General features: G+C 33.8%; 1 pseudogene; it reads right to left on the bottom strand.

Moving 5' to 3' along the window:
* Nucleotides 1-17,907: 17,907 nt before the first annotated feature.
* On the bottom strand, nt 17,908-18,928 carry LOC114189585 (ethylene-response factor C3 pseudogene; annotated as a pseudogene).
* Between the last annotated feature and the right edge of the window lie 2,051 nt (nt 18,929-20,979).

Raw genomic sequence — 20,979 nt, 5'->3', positions numbered from 1 at the left:
AGAAGCAAACAAATACTGGTCTTTCACAGTTGAGGAGGAAAACTTTGTATGCAACAACGACAAAAAATAGTGGTGATTTTTGTAGAGAGATGAAAAAATGAAAAAGAAAAACCAATTTAGAAAACATTAAGTGAGGGTTATGTTAAAATCGTCGCCTAATCTTCGCCTTTAATTTCAAAGTTCCCACCACTTCAACACAAATGATATTCTTAAGGAAATTGTCGTCTATCTTCGTAGTTATTTTATGTTTATTGAATCTATGTAGACCAATGTGGCTAGTGTTGATGATAAAGGTCTTTTGGGCTTTTTAGGTTTATTTAGAGATGTAGTGACAATACCAAATAGGGGGAGTTAGGAACAATGTTTAGTGTGAAGTATTTTGGCCCGACTAGTCTGTAACATCCCTAATGAATATTACTTAATTAAATATTTAAAGATATAAAAAGAAGTTTAAACGTCACAATATTATTAATCCCAAATGCGGGAAAATCAAAATTTAATATTCAATGCGACAATACTCAAATGAAATTAAATCAAAAGTTATTACAAGTTCCAAATAAAACCATGAAAGCAATAGTAAAATCCCTAGCTCTATCGCAGCTAGCCCTCACTCCATAGCCTAAGCACCCTCAACATCACCTGTATTATCATCTGCTCCCATGTAACGAGTTACACGATCATCGACAAACACAAACAGAAAGGGTGAGCTCAACAGATTATAAGAAACATATCAATTAAATAATACAAATACACCCAATGATATTCTCATAGTTAGACCATAGTCACATCCTTAATACCCTCAAGGCTTTTAAACCTCCAATTTAATCAACGAAGTTAGTCATGGACTCAGGATTCATGATGCTCACACGAACCTGCCCGCTCGTGGTCCTGCCTCTACGAACCTCCACGCTCGTAGTCCTACTCTACGGACCTGCCCGCTCGTAGTCCAACACATGTGATCCACTAGCTACGTACCTCCCCGCACGCAGCATCTCTCAACTGTGAGCACGGAACATACGAACCTACCTCGCTCGTATCCCCATAGGAGAGTAAATATGTATGAACCTTCCCGCTCATACCATCAGTTGTTAACCACCCTCCATGAACCTACCCGCTCATGGCACAACATCTCCTTATCCACATTCGGATCGATGCGTACAAACAATACACACAAACTGCATTAATCTCGCTTGGGCTAGAAGCCTTAGCTTAAGCGATCAGGCCTGTCTCGCTCAAGCTAAGCTTCCTTACCTGAGCGAGCATGCTACAGTGGCTCACATACAAAGTCTCGCTTAGGCGAGCCTATCTCGCTTGGGCGAGCCCCTCCTTCGCCTAATGCCAACCCTCTCGCCTAGGCAACGAGACAACAACATTACATTCATCCCGACTCGATCTCTCGCTTAGGCGAGTACCTCTCGCCTGATCAAGATGTTTAGTCGCCAAACCATGGGCTCCTCGCCTGAGCGAGACCCTCAAGCACAACCTCGCCACTACGCGATTCCTCGCTTAGGCGAGCTGCTCTCGCCTGAGCGAGATGTGCAGGCATAAACCAGAATTTTGTTTCTGCTATTCTCGCCTAGGCGAGCCTAGTTAGCTTGAGTGAGAATAACTGATATTCTCCCTATCATGCACGTAGAAACCAATCCCAATTGCCCAAAACCCCATTCCACTATGCTAAGCAATGCATCACAGAATACAAATATTATGTGCATGATTTGAACACCAAATTAACCACCCAAAATGCGAAACCTTAAAACACAAACAGTACAGAAAATCCCATAATTTCCATACAATCTCATAAGGGTTTATTCATACCACATCAAAACAATCAAAACCCCAAATCCATACCACAACATGCACGAAATTTCATGGTAGAGATACTTTTATTCATGTATATTTCAGAATTAGGCGAAGTTATTAACAATCAGAGATATTCATGCAAAAGAGCTTCCCTAACTTGAAATTCCTTGCTCCAAATGGTCTTTTAGCTTTAGCTTTGTGCTACCCAAAACCCTCATTTGTTCTCTCATGAAAAAGTAGCTCTTCTCTCAACCCAATTCACTGTTCTCCTCCTCTTATTGGCACTCTAGGTTTTTTAGTCTCAAAACCCTCCTAATTACCTTATTTTGTCTTTTTATATGGTCCTTAATTATGGTTAATGAAAAAAAACGAAATTACCCTTTTTTAATGTCTATAATTACCTTTCATAGACCATTATGGGTTGTTTTTCCCAACTCCCTTTGCTGCCCATTGTCTCTAGGGTTTTCCAACCCTTTCACATTCAGACCATAAGTATTTTAACAAAAATAAAGAGATTAAATTTATTCTCAACAAGGGTTAAACCCACAACCACTCAATCACAAGGCAATTACACAACCAATTCAACCAAATTCATATTCATGATAATCCCCAATATTTTAGGATTTCATTATCACATCTCACATTCAAATATATCAATAAAATAATTGTACAGATTAAAATAACACATAATTGGCACACATAGGACTAAAACCCAAGTCCTCTCACACAAACAAAGTACTCTCAACCACTTGAGCTAGTACTTTTTCACATCATAGCACTCCGTATTAAATGCCTTAAAGGCTCATTTTACCCGCATTTATTAAATAATTATTTAATTAACTATTTAATTTTCTCGGGTCTTATATAGTCTGCCTAAAATGGGACATGATGGATTGAGTACTAAAAATCTTTGCTATTCCTACATCTTTTTTTCATGTAATTTTATATCTTTTTATAAATATATAAACATAATTAAGTTTTGTGTAACTGTGTAAGAATTTTAATGTCCTTTCATTTTAGTTTTGCTTGATTTCATTTTTAAAGGTGTTATATGGGCACGTGAGTCAAAGAATACAACCATTTAGCATATTTAGAAAGGTGATGGCCGGGGTAAATTGAATTGAAAATCTTTAACATAACACAATGCATGTACAATGAACATGTCGAAACTTAGAAACACTTTAAAGATCATTTAAATCTGTACCATAGGGGCTAGATTGGTCGCTATGTACCACAATGAACGACCTAGGTCGCTATGTCATAGAATTCGAAGTCTACTGCCACCAACCCAAAGGCCACTAACTTATACATAGTCGTTAGGCTTGAAAGAACATCAAACGATCCATAGCAGAATCCAAATAATGACCAAGTTAATTAACTACACGGCCTCTTCGAACGAATATCATAACCAGTAGATACCACATACTCTAAACTTGGAATAAAATGGTTAAACCATTAGGACAAAGTATTGAACCTAAAGCTTGGGCCTAACTGAGCCTATACAAGCCCAGTAAAGTAATGGACCATTAAAAATAATCAAGCCCAACCCATAATCTAAACCAAGCAAAATAAGATTAATCTTCTATAAATAAAAGTGGACCCCAACAATTAAATGTACGTATTTCATTAGTGCAAGAATTCAGATTTGACTTTTAAAGCTTTTGCTAACTTAATAGTTGGAGTCCTTTTTGTCGGTAATCCCCAAATGCTCCACCAAGTGTCAAGGGACGAAGACATAACAAAAAGGGCCAGAAAACATTCATTCAAAAGGTTCAAATGTTGTGGTAAGATGAGGTTTAAGTCCTATAATAATCTGTTATTGTCCCTATAAAAACAAAATCATTGTGTCCGTGTCACCAACTTTTTAGATTTCGATAATCGTGTTGTTTGTTTCTGTTGCCAAAGAATCTAGTGAAATTGCTCATGTTTGGTTGATTTTCTTGATAAAAATTAATTAGTTAATCAACATCATCATCATTGTCCATTAGTGATGCAATACTATTCCTGAATCTACTCACTCTACAAGGGAAAGAATAAAAAAACAAAGTGCGAAAAATAGAGTTAAAATTGTTTATTGCAGCGAAACTAATTGAAACATTTTTCAGATAAATAATGAGCCACTTGCATAAACCTTCATTAGGGCCTACTGTGGTCTAAGGCCTTTTAATAATCCCCACTTGCGCATTAGAATCTGCACTCTATTCCTTATTTATGATGCATGCTGATGCTTAGATACATGAATATATCAAACATAACGAAGAACATACATGAATTAATACTATTACACATTTATATCTATTGACGTTATTGATTAACTTTACCTTTTCATTACGTTTATTTTGTTTGTAGCTTAAAGTTTTTGTTTAAAAAAAGTAATTAGCATCTTGGTACGTTGCATCATGCAGTGTTGAATTTCAATTGATTTTGGTATTAGTATAAATTATGCTAAGGCAATTCATGGCTTAACAATGGTGACACATTTTTTTATATGGGTTGGGGCAACCCTTTTGCCTCTATTAATTTTATTTATTTATTTATGATAAAAAAAGGGTCTAACAAGTTATTTTATGCTTCTCTTATTTTGGTAGTTAATAAATAAAAAAAATACGTTAAAAATTTACTACCGAGTGTCCCTAACTCTAATCCCAAATTAGTAACGATAAACAACACATGCCTGTTTAGAAACAATGCATATTGAATAATTTGGGAATATTTTCTCTTAGATAATTAATTAAAAGAAACCTAAGACAATCGAAATTGCGTGTTCAAAAAAAAAAAAAACATTAAGTTAACCTAGGATAAGCCGAAGCAGCAATTGTTAGAAATGCTGCCTAAAACAGAAAATAAGGTGGATTAATTTAATTGGAAAGCAAGTGTTGGCCGCAACTTTCCCAAATCAGAATCACTTCATTAATTTAACTTTTCTGTTTCCCTTTTGACTCTAAATTATTTGCAGCTCAGTCAAGTTTTAAAACTATACAATAATTAAAGGTTGATGTTAAATAAAAGTATAATCAAAATTTTAATTATGTCTTTTAAAAATGTGATATTTTATTTAGTTTATCATTTTTAATTTTTTAATGAGTTTTGTGTACAAAATTCCATTTCAAACATTTTTCCTCTGATCTCTAAATATCTCAACTTTCATTTCGTTCCTTTAAGATGACGCACTATAATTAGAGAAATCCAACTCAAAACAAAAAGATACACTTAACAGAAAATTAATTAAGGGTAGCGAAAACTACTTGGTAAACAATATAATTTTTTTTATGTAAATAATCTTAAAAATGGTAGAAAGTCATAAAGTAACCATCACCAAGATATACATAAATAATATAATGCAAAATTTCCAGATGCGCACATTCACGTACATGCATCTTGGGCTTTCTGCAAATCGTTTGCTTTTGTCTTATATTAACGAATTATTTAATTACTACGTGTCACAAATCACAGTATGCTACACCCAACTTGTATTTTTTATTTATTTATTTAAAGAAAATATCTGAAGCATTATAGTATAGGGTGGTACACGATGATAACTTAGTATTAAAGCGCATGCTTCAATGAACATAGGAGTGTCAGAATTAGAGTTGGGTGCAAGATTGTGGATACATGCAAGGTATTGAGAAAATGCCCAGGTTGTTTCATCGTATACATATACCTAGTTGTTGAACCTATGCACTACTGTCAAATAATTTTTCCTTCTTCCTTTTGTCTTTTTGAAATGAAATGAGAAATGCAAATTGTGCACTTGGCCAGATTATTAACACCTAAATATGAATGATGCAATGCACCACCCAAATGAATGAATCTGTACACAAATGTATCTGGACGCTCCACACAAAGGCGCAGCCTCTCGTCATCATCATTCCATTTCAAATTGAATCCTTTTCAAAGTTCGAGAATAATGCATGTTTATATGCCTAATGCATGCACCTGTGTAATTGCCACTTTTTGATTTTCAAATTCAAACAGTTACTGTATATATGTAGCACCACCAGTTCATAAATTGGTTGTTTCGCAATCACACCAAATTTGTCTGAACATGGCTGCTAAGTTAAGCAATTGAGTGAGTCAAAAGGTAATTGGGACTCATCTAACATTTCACGCTCTTTAGTCTTTATCATCGCTGTCTTCTTTACTTGCTAATGCATGTTTTGTCATAACTTTCAGATAATGGTTGTGGCGTTGACATGAAGACAACCCAATTTCCACGACCTGCATTTCAAGCACACGATGGCGAGCCTAACCAACCGTGTGTATATATATCTACATGCATGTAAGTTCCTACTAATTAACCAACTTGAAGAGTTACAACCTTCTAGTTTCCTTAAACCCTGTTAGACTTTTCTGCAAGATTCATATATACGAATGCGAAGTTGACCAAGTTTTAATAATTTCATAATGTTTGTTTGTAGTCTGATTGTGTTGTTGGCTTCTTGTTGTTGCTCCTGCTGTTAAAATTTAAGAAATCATCATTCCACTATATGTCATAACTCGTATGCAGAAAACCTCGTACTATAGTTAAATATTATAAAAGAAATAATATTTTCTTTTAATTATCATTTTTCATTGCATTGACCCTTTTTTCTTTTCTGTCTGCATATTTTTCTTCTGTCATTGTTGTTGCCAGTTTTCTCTTTCTATCTTTTTTATTAATTTTTTGTACAATATTTTAGGCATTCCCAAACCTAGTGTAGTGGCAGTTTTGCTTCTCCAACAAATGTAGTTTTATTTTTCTCTACCTGAGTCTTTCATACGGAGCGTCATAGAATAAAACTAAATTATTAATATCCCTTTAAATGGGAGTGCCAAACAAATGGTTCTTCAAGAGAAGAACAAGATCACATTTGTACAATATTCTGCAAATCCTAGGTTTAATGCACGAGAGCGCAATAAAAACATGTTGCTTTATGGCTCCTAAGTTTTGTTGTCGAAGGAGATTAGTGAAATTGAGATTTCTCATCTCCAATTGTTACATGTGGAGCGATTTACATGAACAATCCAACCAATAAAATTGACCTCACATCTTTTATATTAGAAGGGAACTGGTTAAGTGTAGCCAACTCTTTCTATTAGTCAATACAAATGGGAAGAGCTGGGTGAACATAGAACAAGAAAGATAAGGTTTTGTGTGCTCACAAATCACAAAACCATGGCTATGTTACGAGTACAAATTCAAAAAAAAAAAAAAAACAATGAAACAATAACGGAAAAGGCAACGAAACTTTTAACGGCAAAAAGAGAGTTTTCTTTTATTCAAAGGAAAAAGATGCCATAAGATGACAAAGATACCCAAAGTCATATAAGGAAAAAATGCAGAATGACAAAAAACCAGATGAGAAGGTTTACTAAAAAATGACTACTCAGCTGCCTCCTTTTTCTCTTTCCTGAAACTGTTTTTATATATCATTCCTCCTCCAATTGATAATCCTTTAACCACACATACGTCCTTCTCTGACGCCTACTTTTTCTTGTTTCTTTTCCACCATCATGTGTTGGGCCCACGTCCACTTGATACGTTGGGCTACTAAAAGACTCCTTTACCCCTTGTATATTTTGCTCTCTTACAATTCCCTCTCCATTAAGAATAACCTTGGCCTCAAGGTTCAAGTCTAGAAATGCCTTCCCACGTTGCTTCCGTCGTGTCAAATCCTTGCCATTTAATTAAGTATTGCTCAACAGATTTTAAACCTCTAAGGATGGTACGTGTGCTCAACAGATGCATGAAACACTGAGTGGATCTTGGTGGCTTCGGGCAATAACAGTTTGTAAGCCATTGGACCAATCTTCTCAATAATGGAGAAGGGGCCAAAATACCGGAGACTCAATTTTTTATTTTTTCGAAGAGCAATCGAATGTTGTCTATATGGTTGGATTTTAACTAACACTTTGTCTCCCACTTTGAACTCAAAATCTCTTCTTTTCTGATTTGCATACTTCTTCATCGCTTGTTGTGCCCTTGCTAAGTTGTTTTTTAACTTAGCTATAACTTCATCTCTCAACAGCAGTTTTTCTTGGACAGAAGCAACATGTTTTGGATGAAGAACATAACGAATAATTTGAGGAGGATGTATGTCATACACTATTTTGAATGGGGTCATGCCTGCACTATTGTGGTATGAAGTATTGTACTAGAATTCTGCCCAAGGTAGTAATTTTGCCCATTCTTTTGGATTATCATGAGTGAAACATCTCAGATAAAGCTCTAGACATTTGTTTAAGGCCTCCGTTTGACCATCTGATTGGAGATGATATGCCGTGGACATACTCAAGGATGTACCACTTAATTTGAAGAGATGTTGCCAAAATTGGCTAGTGAACACCTTGTCCCTATCGGATACAATTGTTTTACGAAATCCATGAAGTTTCACCACCAATTTAATGAATGTTTCTGCAACTTCTTTGCTTGAATAATATGATTTCATGGCTGCAAAGTGGCCATATTTGGAGAGTCTATCTACCACCACAAGTATCACGGTATAGACCTAGGAAGGAGGAAGTCTTGTGATGAAATCCATGGCTAGATCCTCCCAAATCTGATTAGGTATCAGTAATGGTTGCAATAATCCTATTGGTAAAGATGTTGAAGTTTTAGCTTGTTGACAAATAAAACAATTGTCAACATATTCTTTAACATCAACTTGCATGTTCTCCCAATAGAATTGAGAAGTGATTCTAACTAATGTTCTAGTATAACCTGAGTGACCCCAGTTAAGGAACTATGGTATTCATGCAAAATTTTTTAAATTAGGGACTCTTTGTTAGGAATCACCAATTCGCCCTTCCAAAATAAAAGTCCATCATGAGAGGAATAATGAGGATTGAGGGGTTGTTTCTGCATGCACTTCTCCAAAATAGCTTGCTACTTAGGATCTTCTTGAATGGTATGTTTCAATATAGGTAGAATATGTAACTTTGGTTCAGACCAAGCCATTTGGAATGACTTGGAAAGGGAATCTGCAACCACATTATCTTTCCCCGTTTATACTCTATAGTGAAATCATAGCCTAATAGTTTATGCAGCCAGTTTTGTTGCTCCGCTATCTGAATAGCTTGATCCGAGAGATTTCTTAGACTCTTTTGGTCAGTTCTGATCACAAACCTGTGCCTAAGGAGGTAGTGGCAAAATTTCGCAATGGCTTCTGTTATTGCGTAAAATTCGCACGTATAAGCATATTGTCTTTGCATCTTAGGTGATAATTTCTTGGAAGAGAAAGCAATTGGATGGTGATCTTGGCTAAGTGTTGCTCCAATGCCTAATCTGGAGGCGTTAGTTTCCAAAATGAAGGGTTTTGCAAAGTTGTGTAAAGCTAATAGTAGAGCTGCAATGATGGCACGTTTGAGGTGAGCAAATGCTGCAATGGCATGATCATCTAAAGTAAAAGAGTCCTTTTTCAACAAGTTAGTTAAAGGGGCCGCAATGGAAGCATACCTTTTTACAAATCTTCTATAATAGCTAGTCAATCCCAAAAACCCTCTCAAGTGCTTACAAGAAGTGGGGAGGGACCAGTCCAAAAATGTCTGAACTTTCAATTTGTCCATTGCCACACCTTGGCCCGAAACTGTGTGACCCAGATATTCCACCTGTTGCATTCCAAAAGAGCATTTAGACAATTTTGCAAAGAGCTGGTTGTTAAGACTTTGGTAAGTGTACCAAGTCGTGCAAGTAGTAACCGGTAAGACCGGGATATCGTTTCCCAAGAGACTCGTGTATACTAAATAATTGTGTAATTAGTGACTAATTTAAACTAATGAATAAATTCATAATTTGAATTTTTGTGTGCAAGAAAGTAAATATTTCATAAATAAGTAAAATTGAACTTGGATATTTGAAGACTCTAGAAAATGGTAAAGATTAAAAATGCAATGGATTGATATTGTTGGAGTTAGACTTCACCTACTTCACTCTCATGTATATTAAGCAATAAAACTCTTCTCCATTAATTACTAATGTCAACCCACAAGTCTACTCAAACTCTAATCCCTTAGTTGAATGGGCCCAAGTTTCCTTATTTAGAGTCAATTCCTTGAATCCCTAAATAAACAAACCCGCTTTACAAATTAGGATTTAAGACAACTAATGGGTCAAGTTCCATTCCTAGATACAAGTTCCATTAGGTATCTTGTTCCAATTCAAGGTTTCAAGAGATATTTTCCAATACCTAATGACCCAAATATCATGCAATGAATGGGTAAAACAAAGCAAGCTTTAAATACATAAACAAAGATACTAGAAATCAATGGAAGAAGCATATATATATTCAAACCATTCAAAAATACATGAAAGTTCAGTGGCTACATCTAACCCCAACAAAAATGGGTTTAGCTCTCCATTGTCATGGAGAGCTCAAGCTTACAAAATGGAAATGGAAGAGAAAGAGATACAAAGAGGAAGATAGAGATATTCCCACAAGCCCTAGCACTCCTCTAAGCTTTCCAAATCGCGTTGCTCGAGCTCCAAAATGTCCAAGATCCGTTTCCCTTCGCGAAAACAGAAGAAAAAGGGTCACTTGACACATCAGCGAAAACTGGCGCCTAGCGAAAGCCTCTCTCATCCAGGCGCTAGCCATCAAACAAGGGCCAAATCTTTCCGTTACCGCCCGGCGGTGTCCAAGTGCCGCTAGGCGGTGACCAACAGTGGCGCCTGGTTGGCGCTAGTCTGGCGCCTGGCGCTGACAGTGTGTTGCGCCTGCGCTGGCTCTATGTCGCCGGACGCTTCCTGTTGACATTTTTGCTCTTCTCCTTGCTATTCCGGGTCACTCATTTGTCTGGACTTTTGGAGCAAAACTTCCAATCTACAAAAAGGACACAAAAATGGGGATTAATGGTATATTTAGATCAATGTAACCTAAAATGTATTTATTTACAAAAGTAAGATAAATTTGAGGATTAAGTAGGTTAAAAGCTTTGGAAGAGATGATTTTGCTATGAAAATGTAGCTTGGATAATGGTAAAAATTAACATTATCACTGGTGTCACTATAATAATATGAGGATGGATTCCAAATGGCTTAAATGCTCACTCCATGTTGGACTATATATGAGGATGTCATCAAAAAACACCAAAACATATTTCCGTAATATACCATGAAACACGTCATTCATAAGACATTGGAAGGTGGCAGGGACATTGGTAAGACCAAATGGCATTACAAGCCATTCATAAAGCTCGTGATAAGTTCTAAAGGCAGTTTTATGCCGATCCTCTGCCTTCACCAAAATTTGGTGATAACCCGATCTTAAATCCAACTTAGAAAAGAACTTAGCCCTATATAGTTCATCAAGTAATTGATCCACTGGGGGATCAGGTGGTACTCGCGTAGCATCTTCTTCTTCTACTTGTAACAGCAGGTACTGCTTGTTTGGGTACTTGTGATTGAAGGTGAATTTTTCGTCACATGTGAAACAATGACCTTTTTTCTCTTCGCAACTGCATTTCCACTATTGATATCTTCTTAATATTGCTGGTTTTTGGATTGGTTTAGGGTGGGGAGGATAACAAAGGAAGTAGGCTGGTGGATTTGAGTGATTGGTTAGTCGTGTATGTAGTTTGTTTGGGTTGTGTTTGTGAATTGTGTTTTAGGAAAATAGGTTGATTGGTAAGTTTTAGGTTTTGTATAATATTTTTCTTCAAAAAGTTTGGCCAAGGAAACAACCCTTGGTAAAGTAGTGGGTGATTGTGCAATGACTTCCTGTTTAATGTCCAATTTAAGTCCTCCCACAAAACAATCAAGTAGAGCATCAAAAGTGACACCTTGTACACGATTGGCCAAAGTAGTAAATTGAATATAATAGTCATGGATTGTACCACCTGAATCATTTTGAAGAGGTCTGATATGGGACATTCATATGGTGAGGGTCCATATTTCAACTCCAAAGCAGGAGTAAAAGTTATCCAAGAATTGAACGGGTTTATCTTTTGTTGCATTTGAAACCAAGGAACCAAATCTTTGTCAAGATGAATTGCTATAATCGTTAACCATTGCTCGTAAGGGGTAAGATAGTAGTCAAAGAATTGTTTTGCTTTGAAGATCCATTGTAACACTTCAGATCCATCAAAGCGGGGAAAATCAAGTTTTACATTACGAACTTGGAATGGTTCATTCAGCTTAACCGCCCCCGAGCTCATCGATGAGTCACGTTTAAACACAATATCCATTGCGGATTCAATCTTTTCAAAACGAATTTTGTTTTCAAGCTGAGTGAATTCGAGCATGGACTTACTCGCCTCCATCATTTCTGCCAATTTCTTCATTTCTACTGCTAGATCTTTAAGGCGTGTGTTCTCTACCATGTCAATGAAATCACCAAAATGTTACGAGTACAAATTCAGAAAAACAATGAAATAGTAACCGAAGAGACAACGAAACTTTTAATGGCAAAAAGAGAGTTTTCTTTTATTCAAAGAAAAAACCGCCTTAAGATGAGATAGATACCAAAGTCATATAAGGAAAAATGCAGAAAGCCAGAAAACCAGAGGAGAAGGTTCGCTAAAAAATGACTGCTCAGCTACCTCCTTTTTCTCTCTCCTAAAATTGTTTGTATATATCATTCCTCCCCCAAGTGATAATCCTTTTACCGCACATTCATCCTTTTGTGACGCCTACTTTTCCTTGTTTCTATTCCACCATCATGTGTTGGGCCCACGTCCACTTGATATGTTGGGCTACTAAAATACTGCTTTGCCCCTTGTATATTTTGCTCTCTTATAGGCTACCCTTTTAGAGTTGAGAAATACAACGGTCTGATGGGTCCATTGTGTATGTGCTTGACCATAAGCCTCATCCCATATCCAATGCTATATTGTTAGTCCAGTCGATGTCACTGATGTCTTCATTCCACCACTCTCCACCTCTTGGGAGTTTTCAGTTGTCATAAGGGCAGACCTCCTTCTTGTGATTTTGTGTTATTTCTTCAAGATTGGTATGTTTTGTTTAAGAACTTATCATAAAAAGGATTATTTATCATATTTTCCACATGGTCAGCCTTTTGTTGCACATCGTTTCCCTACCAAAAAGATTCTCTAGACTATATTGTCTGAGTTCTGTTAGCTACATAATGTCCTATTGTAAATATGTCTCATAATGATTTATACTTAATTGCATGCATATACATCTTATTGCAAAATTTTATTGCAATGCATAGGGCATAAATACCAATAAGAATATGAAATGATGTTTATTTATTTTTTTCTCCTTATCTATGCCCATATCCTCAATTAGGTCAAACCTAGATTTTATTCTTACATACCTTTGTTTTTCTAAACACGACATTATTTCTTTGACTCCATATTCTCCAAAGCTACCCACATTCCCTTCCAACTGATGTTTCCTTTTCTATTTAATTCGACTAGGTGAAAATGATTGAAATTCCTTTTTATCTCATTATGGTGTACATTGCTAACATCTATCCAAATATGACACATTTCTCATACTTTATACTTCCAAAAAATAGATGGTTGGTTGTTTCCTCGTTTTACTCACACAACGAACAATTCATTTTCAAATCTACATCTCCTTTTTTTTTATTGTTTTCTTATTAGGTATTTTATTTAGCAGGACTATGCATAAGAAAAACAATACTCCTTAGCTTAGATTACCTATGTTACATTTTCTAATATTTATTCTCTATTTCTTTAAGCCTAAGATTATTCTGAGTGTATTCTTCAGTAATTATATTCCTTTTAATACTTTTTGTATTTGATAATTATCCTTCTATTATGTTTCTTGTAACTCTAGAAGATTTGAGAGTTTTTTTTTTTTTTTATCCTTGTAATCTTTATGACTTCTTGATTAGTTCCAAAACTTTTGTTAAGTTTTCTTCTTTCACTTTCATTGTATTTTCGTTGTTTTTTTTATCTCAATATGAGTATTTTTGAGATGTTTTAATCCTTCAACTAATTCACCTCTATACTTAAACTAGTAATATTAACATGTGGGATTAATAACCCACCATCGCGTACACTTGATACAATGTAGATAAGTCTTTATTGAGTGTGCGTGAGATGGTAACCACATTACTTCATCAATCTCCCAAACCACCACATGCACAACAATATCTATAAAGTTGTAGATTATCTCTTAAATGCTTCTGAATGAATTATTTATTGCTATGGGAAAACAATTAATAAACAATTAGTTAAACACCTTATAACACCAGTTTGTTAAATAGTTTATAAGGTGATGCCAGCAAAAGAGTGCGTCCAAACAGTCTAGACCAGTTAGATTCATGTACTCCAACTTGCGTACACTTTAGTTTTCTCTATTTTGTCGTATGTGAGACTTGTATATTCATCAACACCCCTCTTTAAGGGAAATTGAATTCATCTATTTCTTGGCTTGATTGTGACTTCTACATATATACCATATTAGTCTCAAGGTTGACAAAATAAATACCACCTTAACCTGATGTCATGTTTTAGCTGTAATTTTTTCAATAACTTAGGCTTATTTTTATGTCGGATTATAGGTTCCCCACTTTTTCAATGAATAATCGTTTGAGGAAAAAATTTTCTTGGAAGCTACTAATTTCCAAAAGTCTAGCACAAGTAAATTCAACCATTTTTTTTCCCATTTAATACACTCCAGTTACTTTTTCTACTTCTCAAACACATTTACAAGCACTGTGTCATGCTTTACAGTATCTTATAAAGCTTCTCCTGTTCAAGGCATTCTATGTCACTCTCTCAATCCTCCACAAAACTCACTGCCTAATCTACAAGTTCACTCTGCAAGTGACTAGGAACCGACCACTAGGTTCTGTGTATTTCATGGAAAGTTCTTAATTTCCCGAAATCTAAAAAAGTATCACACTTGGTTTGATCTTCTACTACATATATGTTCAAAATTCCATTGTCTTCCATAATGTATGATAGTGTGCTGCAATATGGCATCTCTAAATAGTGGCACACATTAAAAAATTAGGTATTCGACCAATTTCATTGTCTTGAAACTATGCCTTAAATTTGTGTTTTTCCTTCTGGTAATATACAATTATTTAAAACTATTGAAACACGATTACCCTTCATCTTTGATTTGTGGATGAGTTATACATGTCTGAGTAGACCAGCTAGAAGCGATAAACAGTTGAAATCTTTGAGATGCTTCTGAAAACTCCAGATATTCTCTCTTCTGATGCAGAGTGGTAATATCTCCCTAATATATAATTGTTGATTTTTTATGTATATTGAAAAGTGGCACGAAAATGATGAAAACTGTTATCTAGTTTATTATTGATTTCAAACTATATGTTTGAATAGTTTCTACATGGAGAAAAGATCTATAGATATTCAAATATTCTTGAGTCCCCACAAAAATAAGAGGTAATATCAACTGTTGTTCTTGTATTATATTATATATGAGACCCCACGTGTCGGACAGAAAATTGAGAGAAAGCGAGGGTGGATAAAAAGGACAAAACTTACATTAATACAGGTATTTTAATGCTGTTTTAAAATTCACTTTAATACCGTATTAATGCATCTCGTCAATGTATCTAAATAAATTAAGAGAAATCCTAAATATAATTAGAAGATAAATTAACAATTTCTGTTGTCTTGTAGGTAGGTAAGTTACTTTCTAAAAAATAATCGTTCACCATATTTAAGTCTCAGGAAAATTGTTAAGAAAAATATATTAAGGAGAGTAGAAGGTTGTCCATCCCTATTACAATTTACAAAGGAATTTTATTTTTCAATGAATATAACTCTTTCAAGTCATTTCCTATTCGAGTCAAAAAATGTTCAGTATCGGACTCGGAAAAGAAGCCTACTTTCTTCTCTCTCTTTCTTCTTCGTTCCGCCTCCGTTAAACCCTATATATCCTTCACACACAAAACACAACACCATTTATGTACTTTTCAAAACTATGTCAAATTAATGCTTTTGTTTGTCCCATGTCTGTCTCACTTTTCACCTGTCCTTTTGGTAAAGCCAGGAAAATGTTCAGGTAGATGGTGGTCAACAACGGAAACACTGTCGGATATGAGGTATGCGTGATTTCTTTCATTCCATTTTCATGGGTGAAAAGGAAAACTCTATCGTCAGGCATTATTTCTGGGAATGAAATTACTTTGATCATCATAAAGAGCATGGTAACATTTCCTTGTATATGTGAGGAAATTTCTCCTGCTGATTTACATTATGGGAATTCTTATAAGCTTATTCACTGCATTTTTTGGGAATCGATTCTTTGTGTTGCTTTTAACTTATATTGCTTAAAAACTTGACATTACCAACTTCAATTTTCTTCTGTTGTCTATTAATTTTGTATAAATGGCTTCAAATATCTACCATTTTGATTTCTGAGTAAAATCTTAATATGATAATGTTTAATTCAGGAAGCTAGAGTAATTAATTACGTCTTGAGATCAGTAACTTCTGAATGTTTCTGACGATTTAAGTTGAGCGAATGGTAGATATATAAGATAATCTTGTAGTGTTCAACCCTATCACCTCATTCCTATTTTCCTTAATAGAATAGGACCAGGATAAGCATGCACAAGATTATTCTTTTTTAAGTAGAAAACAAGAAATTTTTTGCAGCCAAATTCAGCGTGAGATGCATATATTGCATCTTGAACATCTTCCATCAGGTGAACTTGTTATCACCCCCACATTTCTGTTGACAAGTACAATGAATAATTGTGATCTATTTTGTTTTGCTTATGGTGAATTTAGATGAACAGCTTTTAATTTGTTCCCGTTGCACTGATGTCTTTTAATTAATTATTGTTTAATATCACTTGAATGTGATCACTTTGCTATAAGTCACTCATTTTTAGTTTCAAACGATTTACATCAGAACCTGTTTGATCAGAGAAAACAGTTTGTTTCAGTCTTCTATTTTCACAAATAATTATAAAAAAAAAAAAAAAAAAACATTTTAAGATTTGTACAAGGTAAAGAAGATATTTTGTCCATTGTGGACACTAAGGTTGTACTTTGCTATAACTATGGAGAGCCAAATTAAATGCTTTTGGGTGAAGTTTGGGGCTTTGTTATTTTATGTTCTTGGAGGTGCAATGAAAGGAATATTGTTGGCGGGTGTTGCATAATTTCATGCTTTACTGGTATTTCTGGCATGTTTAGTTGAAGTTTTGATTGGGAATGATAAATCTGAAATGTGTATTATTCTGTTACAAGATTTTAATTTCTTCAAGTAGCTTAGGACTTTCAAGCTTCCTATATTATGTTACATTTGATGTATTCAATGAATTTGAGCTCATTTCTTTGTATTTGTTGCCTTTTATTTATACTTTTGATCTTGCCCATATATTGAAAGCTTTTCTGATTACTGGGGTTTTAAAATCCTCATTTTCTCGGATTCACCACTGATGAGATGTATTTGAGAAAAAAGCCAGATGTGAGATATGCAACAAAGAAATTAAGGTTCCGAATTATTGGTAAATTACTCAACTATATCTTCATGAAAATCTTATCATGTCTGTGATGTTCTATGGTTTTATATCAGGTAATATGTTATATATTTAGAAAGAACCTTTATCTAAGATGTTAAACACAGTGTGTATTTTTGTCAAGATAAGTTTGATGAGGAATAAAATTTTGCTCAAGGTATTTTCTATTTTTGTTGGATTATTATGGACATATCTTGTAAACTGATATCTTGGACATGGTTGATGACAAAAGAAAAATCTATCTGTTGTCAGATTGTGTGTCAGTCCTACAGATTGTATTAGGTAACATCTTTGATTTTCTTTCTGCATGTATATTGAATTTAGGTTAGAGTACTATTCTTGTCTGCTACTGAATAAATCTTCTGCCTATAAAAACAATCCAAGACCATGTTGATATAAACAGATAGCGAGTAATGTAATAATCTTTGAGATTTGCTAGATGTATGGCACCTAGGTATATCTAAAATTTTAGTGCAATTGATCTTTGAATCAATATTCAAAAGCTGAATGAGTTGAATCATACTACATAAGAGAGGGAAAGTAAAATTTCTCAGTACCAAAACTAACAATATTTTAGGATATCGTAGAATTTCTCATAAAGTTTTTTCCACATAGCATAACTTGAGAACTTTTATTTGAAAATACTGCTAAAATTGTGAAGTTGGAATGTGAAGAAAATGAACCTGTTGTGGATGATGGACAATGGGTGTGGTGCAAGAATGGATTCATAGCACTTCAACTTTGAAAGGCACAAGTAAGCGCATAAATTCGTTCGGAAGAGAGGATATTAATTCAGGTTCATCTAAAGAGAGTACAATACAATACATACACATGCCATGGCTGGAAATTGATGTTGTGAAAAGTGAAAATAAAAGGGAAAATACTTTGACAGGTTTAGTGGAAGCAGCTAGGGCTTTCACTTTGATCGGATATGCTTAAAAGATGCTCTAAATAGTCAACTCCTAAATCCTCTAACACCACCAGACTTTGTGTTGGATCCTGAGAGGGGTGTTTCCCTTTACACTTTTTAGGTTTTGAAGACAACTTTCTTTGGATGCAGTGCCTCTCCTTGAGTGCAAGTGCAGGAGAAGAACCAGTGAAGCAGGTGTATTGAATCTCTTGCAAAGATTCTTTGACCCTTTTGACTGGAAAATTGAGGACAGCACTGTGGCCTCTCATGGAGAATGCAGCTTGGTCATAAGCCAAAGCAGCAGCTTCTGCACTCTCGAAGGTTCCAAGCCAAACCCTTCTTCCATTCCTCGTTGTGTCTCTGATCTCTGCTGCGTATTTTCCCCATGGCCTCTTCCTCACACCTTTGTACGACCTCTCCTTCTTCTTCACTTCTTGTGTGTGGTTGTGATTTCCTTGTGGTGGTGCAGTGGAGGAATCAACCATGTCGAAGGAAAGAGAATCGTGAATAGGGTCAAGAACAGCATTTCTTGGCAATGGATTGAACAAAATTTCTGAGGGCTCCTGCGACATGTCCCAGTCTTGGTTCTGGATGAAAGGGGAAGTCATTGTAGCCAATTATTTTCTGTGCTTCCAATCTCCCCATTCTGGCTTTACTTTATTCCCCTCAACCCAGGTCATACATTATTATTCAAATATTAATGTCAGTTATCTAATGTTGAGGTCCAACTATAGATTATTAAGTGAGTATTTGGTAGATTGTTTTTATCTGGATCAAATTGTAAGATCAAATTTTAATCAAGTTATTTCATTTGCGTTAGATGGGGTATTTCTTTTTAATACTTTTAACTTAATTTAATAAGTTATTCATGTTATCGAATAATACAAATTTTGTATTTAAATCTTTAAAATAATAATATAAAAATTGGAAATCTTGTTTATCATCATCATTTTCAGATTATTGTTTTACTGTTACGTTATTTTTAATTGTTAATTTAATGCTGTAGTCATGTTATTATTTTCTTATTATATAATAATTTATTTTTATTTTTAATAAAATGTTTCTTTTTATTGAGAACGGTTAAATTATAATGAGTAATTAATTGTTATACAAATATTATGTGGAATTTAATTTATATTAAATATTCAAAAGAGAATAAAAAAATATAAATTTATAATTATTTAATATTAAGATTTGATTTAATAATTATTCATGTTTTAATTCATCATTTAAAAACTTTTACCTACTTTTATAAAATACTTTTAGCCTAAATTTCAACTTTAGATTCAACTTTTTCACTTATTTTTGCTTAATTTTACCAAAGATAATGGTTAAATTTTGTTTGATTCATAAGATGAAACAATATACATTCTGTCGAAAATTTCTTTTGGTTTATATTGTGTTATTAGTAGAAGAAAAAAAAATGAATTTGAAGGGTTGGTAAAAGAAATTTCACCTTGTTTGATTTGCAAAGTAAAAAGAGTAAATATTTGAATATGCTAAAAAAACTCTTATTTAAAGTTTAAATCAAAAACTACATATTCTTTTAGACATAATGTGCTCAACCATGTAGTCTAAATGATGTCTCCAATATTAAAGGGCATACGAAGACAATAATCTAATGATTTTAACATTTTTTTAAAAGAAAAATGACATTGGTGCGAAGAATTTATTAATCCTTCATTTTGGCATTTAAAGATATATAAAGACAAAAAAAATAGAAAATATTTATTAATGCATTAAGAAAAGACATATATATATGCCAAAAAATTGTCATCATACCTAATACACAGCGACTTGACCGAAATGAATGATGAAAAATAATTGGTAGACAAATAATTGTATTCTAGTACGTATATGGTGTAAAGGAATAAAGAGTGAGGAGAGAAAATATTATTTTCTATTAGAAAATGAATGTGCTAAAAATCTTTGTATACTTTACTAAGTGAAATTCCAACCATTAGTGATATTTTTATCTGATAAATATTAAATACATGTTATATTTTTAACAAATTAAACGCATTTTATTTATGTTGTATCTTTAACATACACTAATTTAGATATATTAAAAAATTAATATATTCTAAAATATTTATATTGGTGCATTTGAAAAATATAACAAAGGAAAATATGAAAAATATAACAGAAAATCCGAACTTATATTTTATGATGTGTTGTATAATTTCTTTTTAAACAAGATAGGACCTGGTTCAAATCTAAGAATTGAAAGAACAATAATTTTTGCTTGTTAATTTGTTCTCCGACAAGGTAGATGAGACCTCTTAATTTCAAACCTTTTTCTTGGGAAGGAATAAAAGAAATCAAAATGAAATGGACCAAACAACGTTTTGTGGCTTGATATTTGTAGTATAAATTATGTTAATTATTGAAAGAGAAAAAGTATTATATAATATCAAATTATTTAATTATAAATTATTTGGCTTCATAACTTTATTAAATTTTATAAAAATAATAATTTAAAAATTACAAAAAAAAGGCCTATTAAACTCTAAAATTTTTTGCATTTTAAACTTTCTTTTTAAGTTATTGCTGACATGCTTTCAAATGGTCTCAACTTCTAGTAGCTATTAAGAATTTAGAAAAGGAAAGAGCAGGATATATAATTTTTAAAAGATGATATTTGATTTCTTTATTATTAAAAATTAAATTATAAATAGTTTTAATAATTGAGTTTGATTTTATAAAAATTCTTCATCTCTCTAAAATTACTTTTAGAATGTTCTATACCTTATCTCTATAAGTTTTTAACTCATTTGTTCATTTATACGACGATTAGGAACTACCAGTGAAGACACAACATAGAATTCTACATATTTATCTAATCAAAGTTTA

The sequence above is a fragment of the Vigna unguiculata genome, chromosome 7, assembly GCF_037176805.1.
Source record: "Vigna unguiculata cultivar grain cowpea cultivar isolate G323 ecotype 2 chromosome 7, ASM3717680v1, whole genome shotgun sequence".
In the NCBI taxonomy this organism is placed as follows: Eukaryota; Viridiplantae; Streptophyta; class Magnoliopsida; order Fabales; family Fabaceae; genus Vigna; species Vigna unguiculata.
The sequence above is the reverse complement of the archived record's forward strand: the minus strand, read 5'-3'. Positions and strand labels throughout refer to the sequence as shown.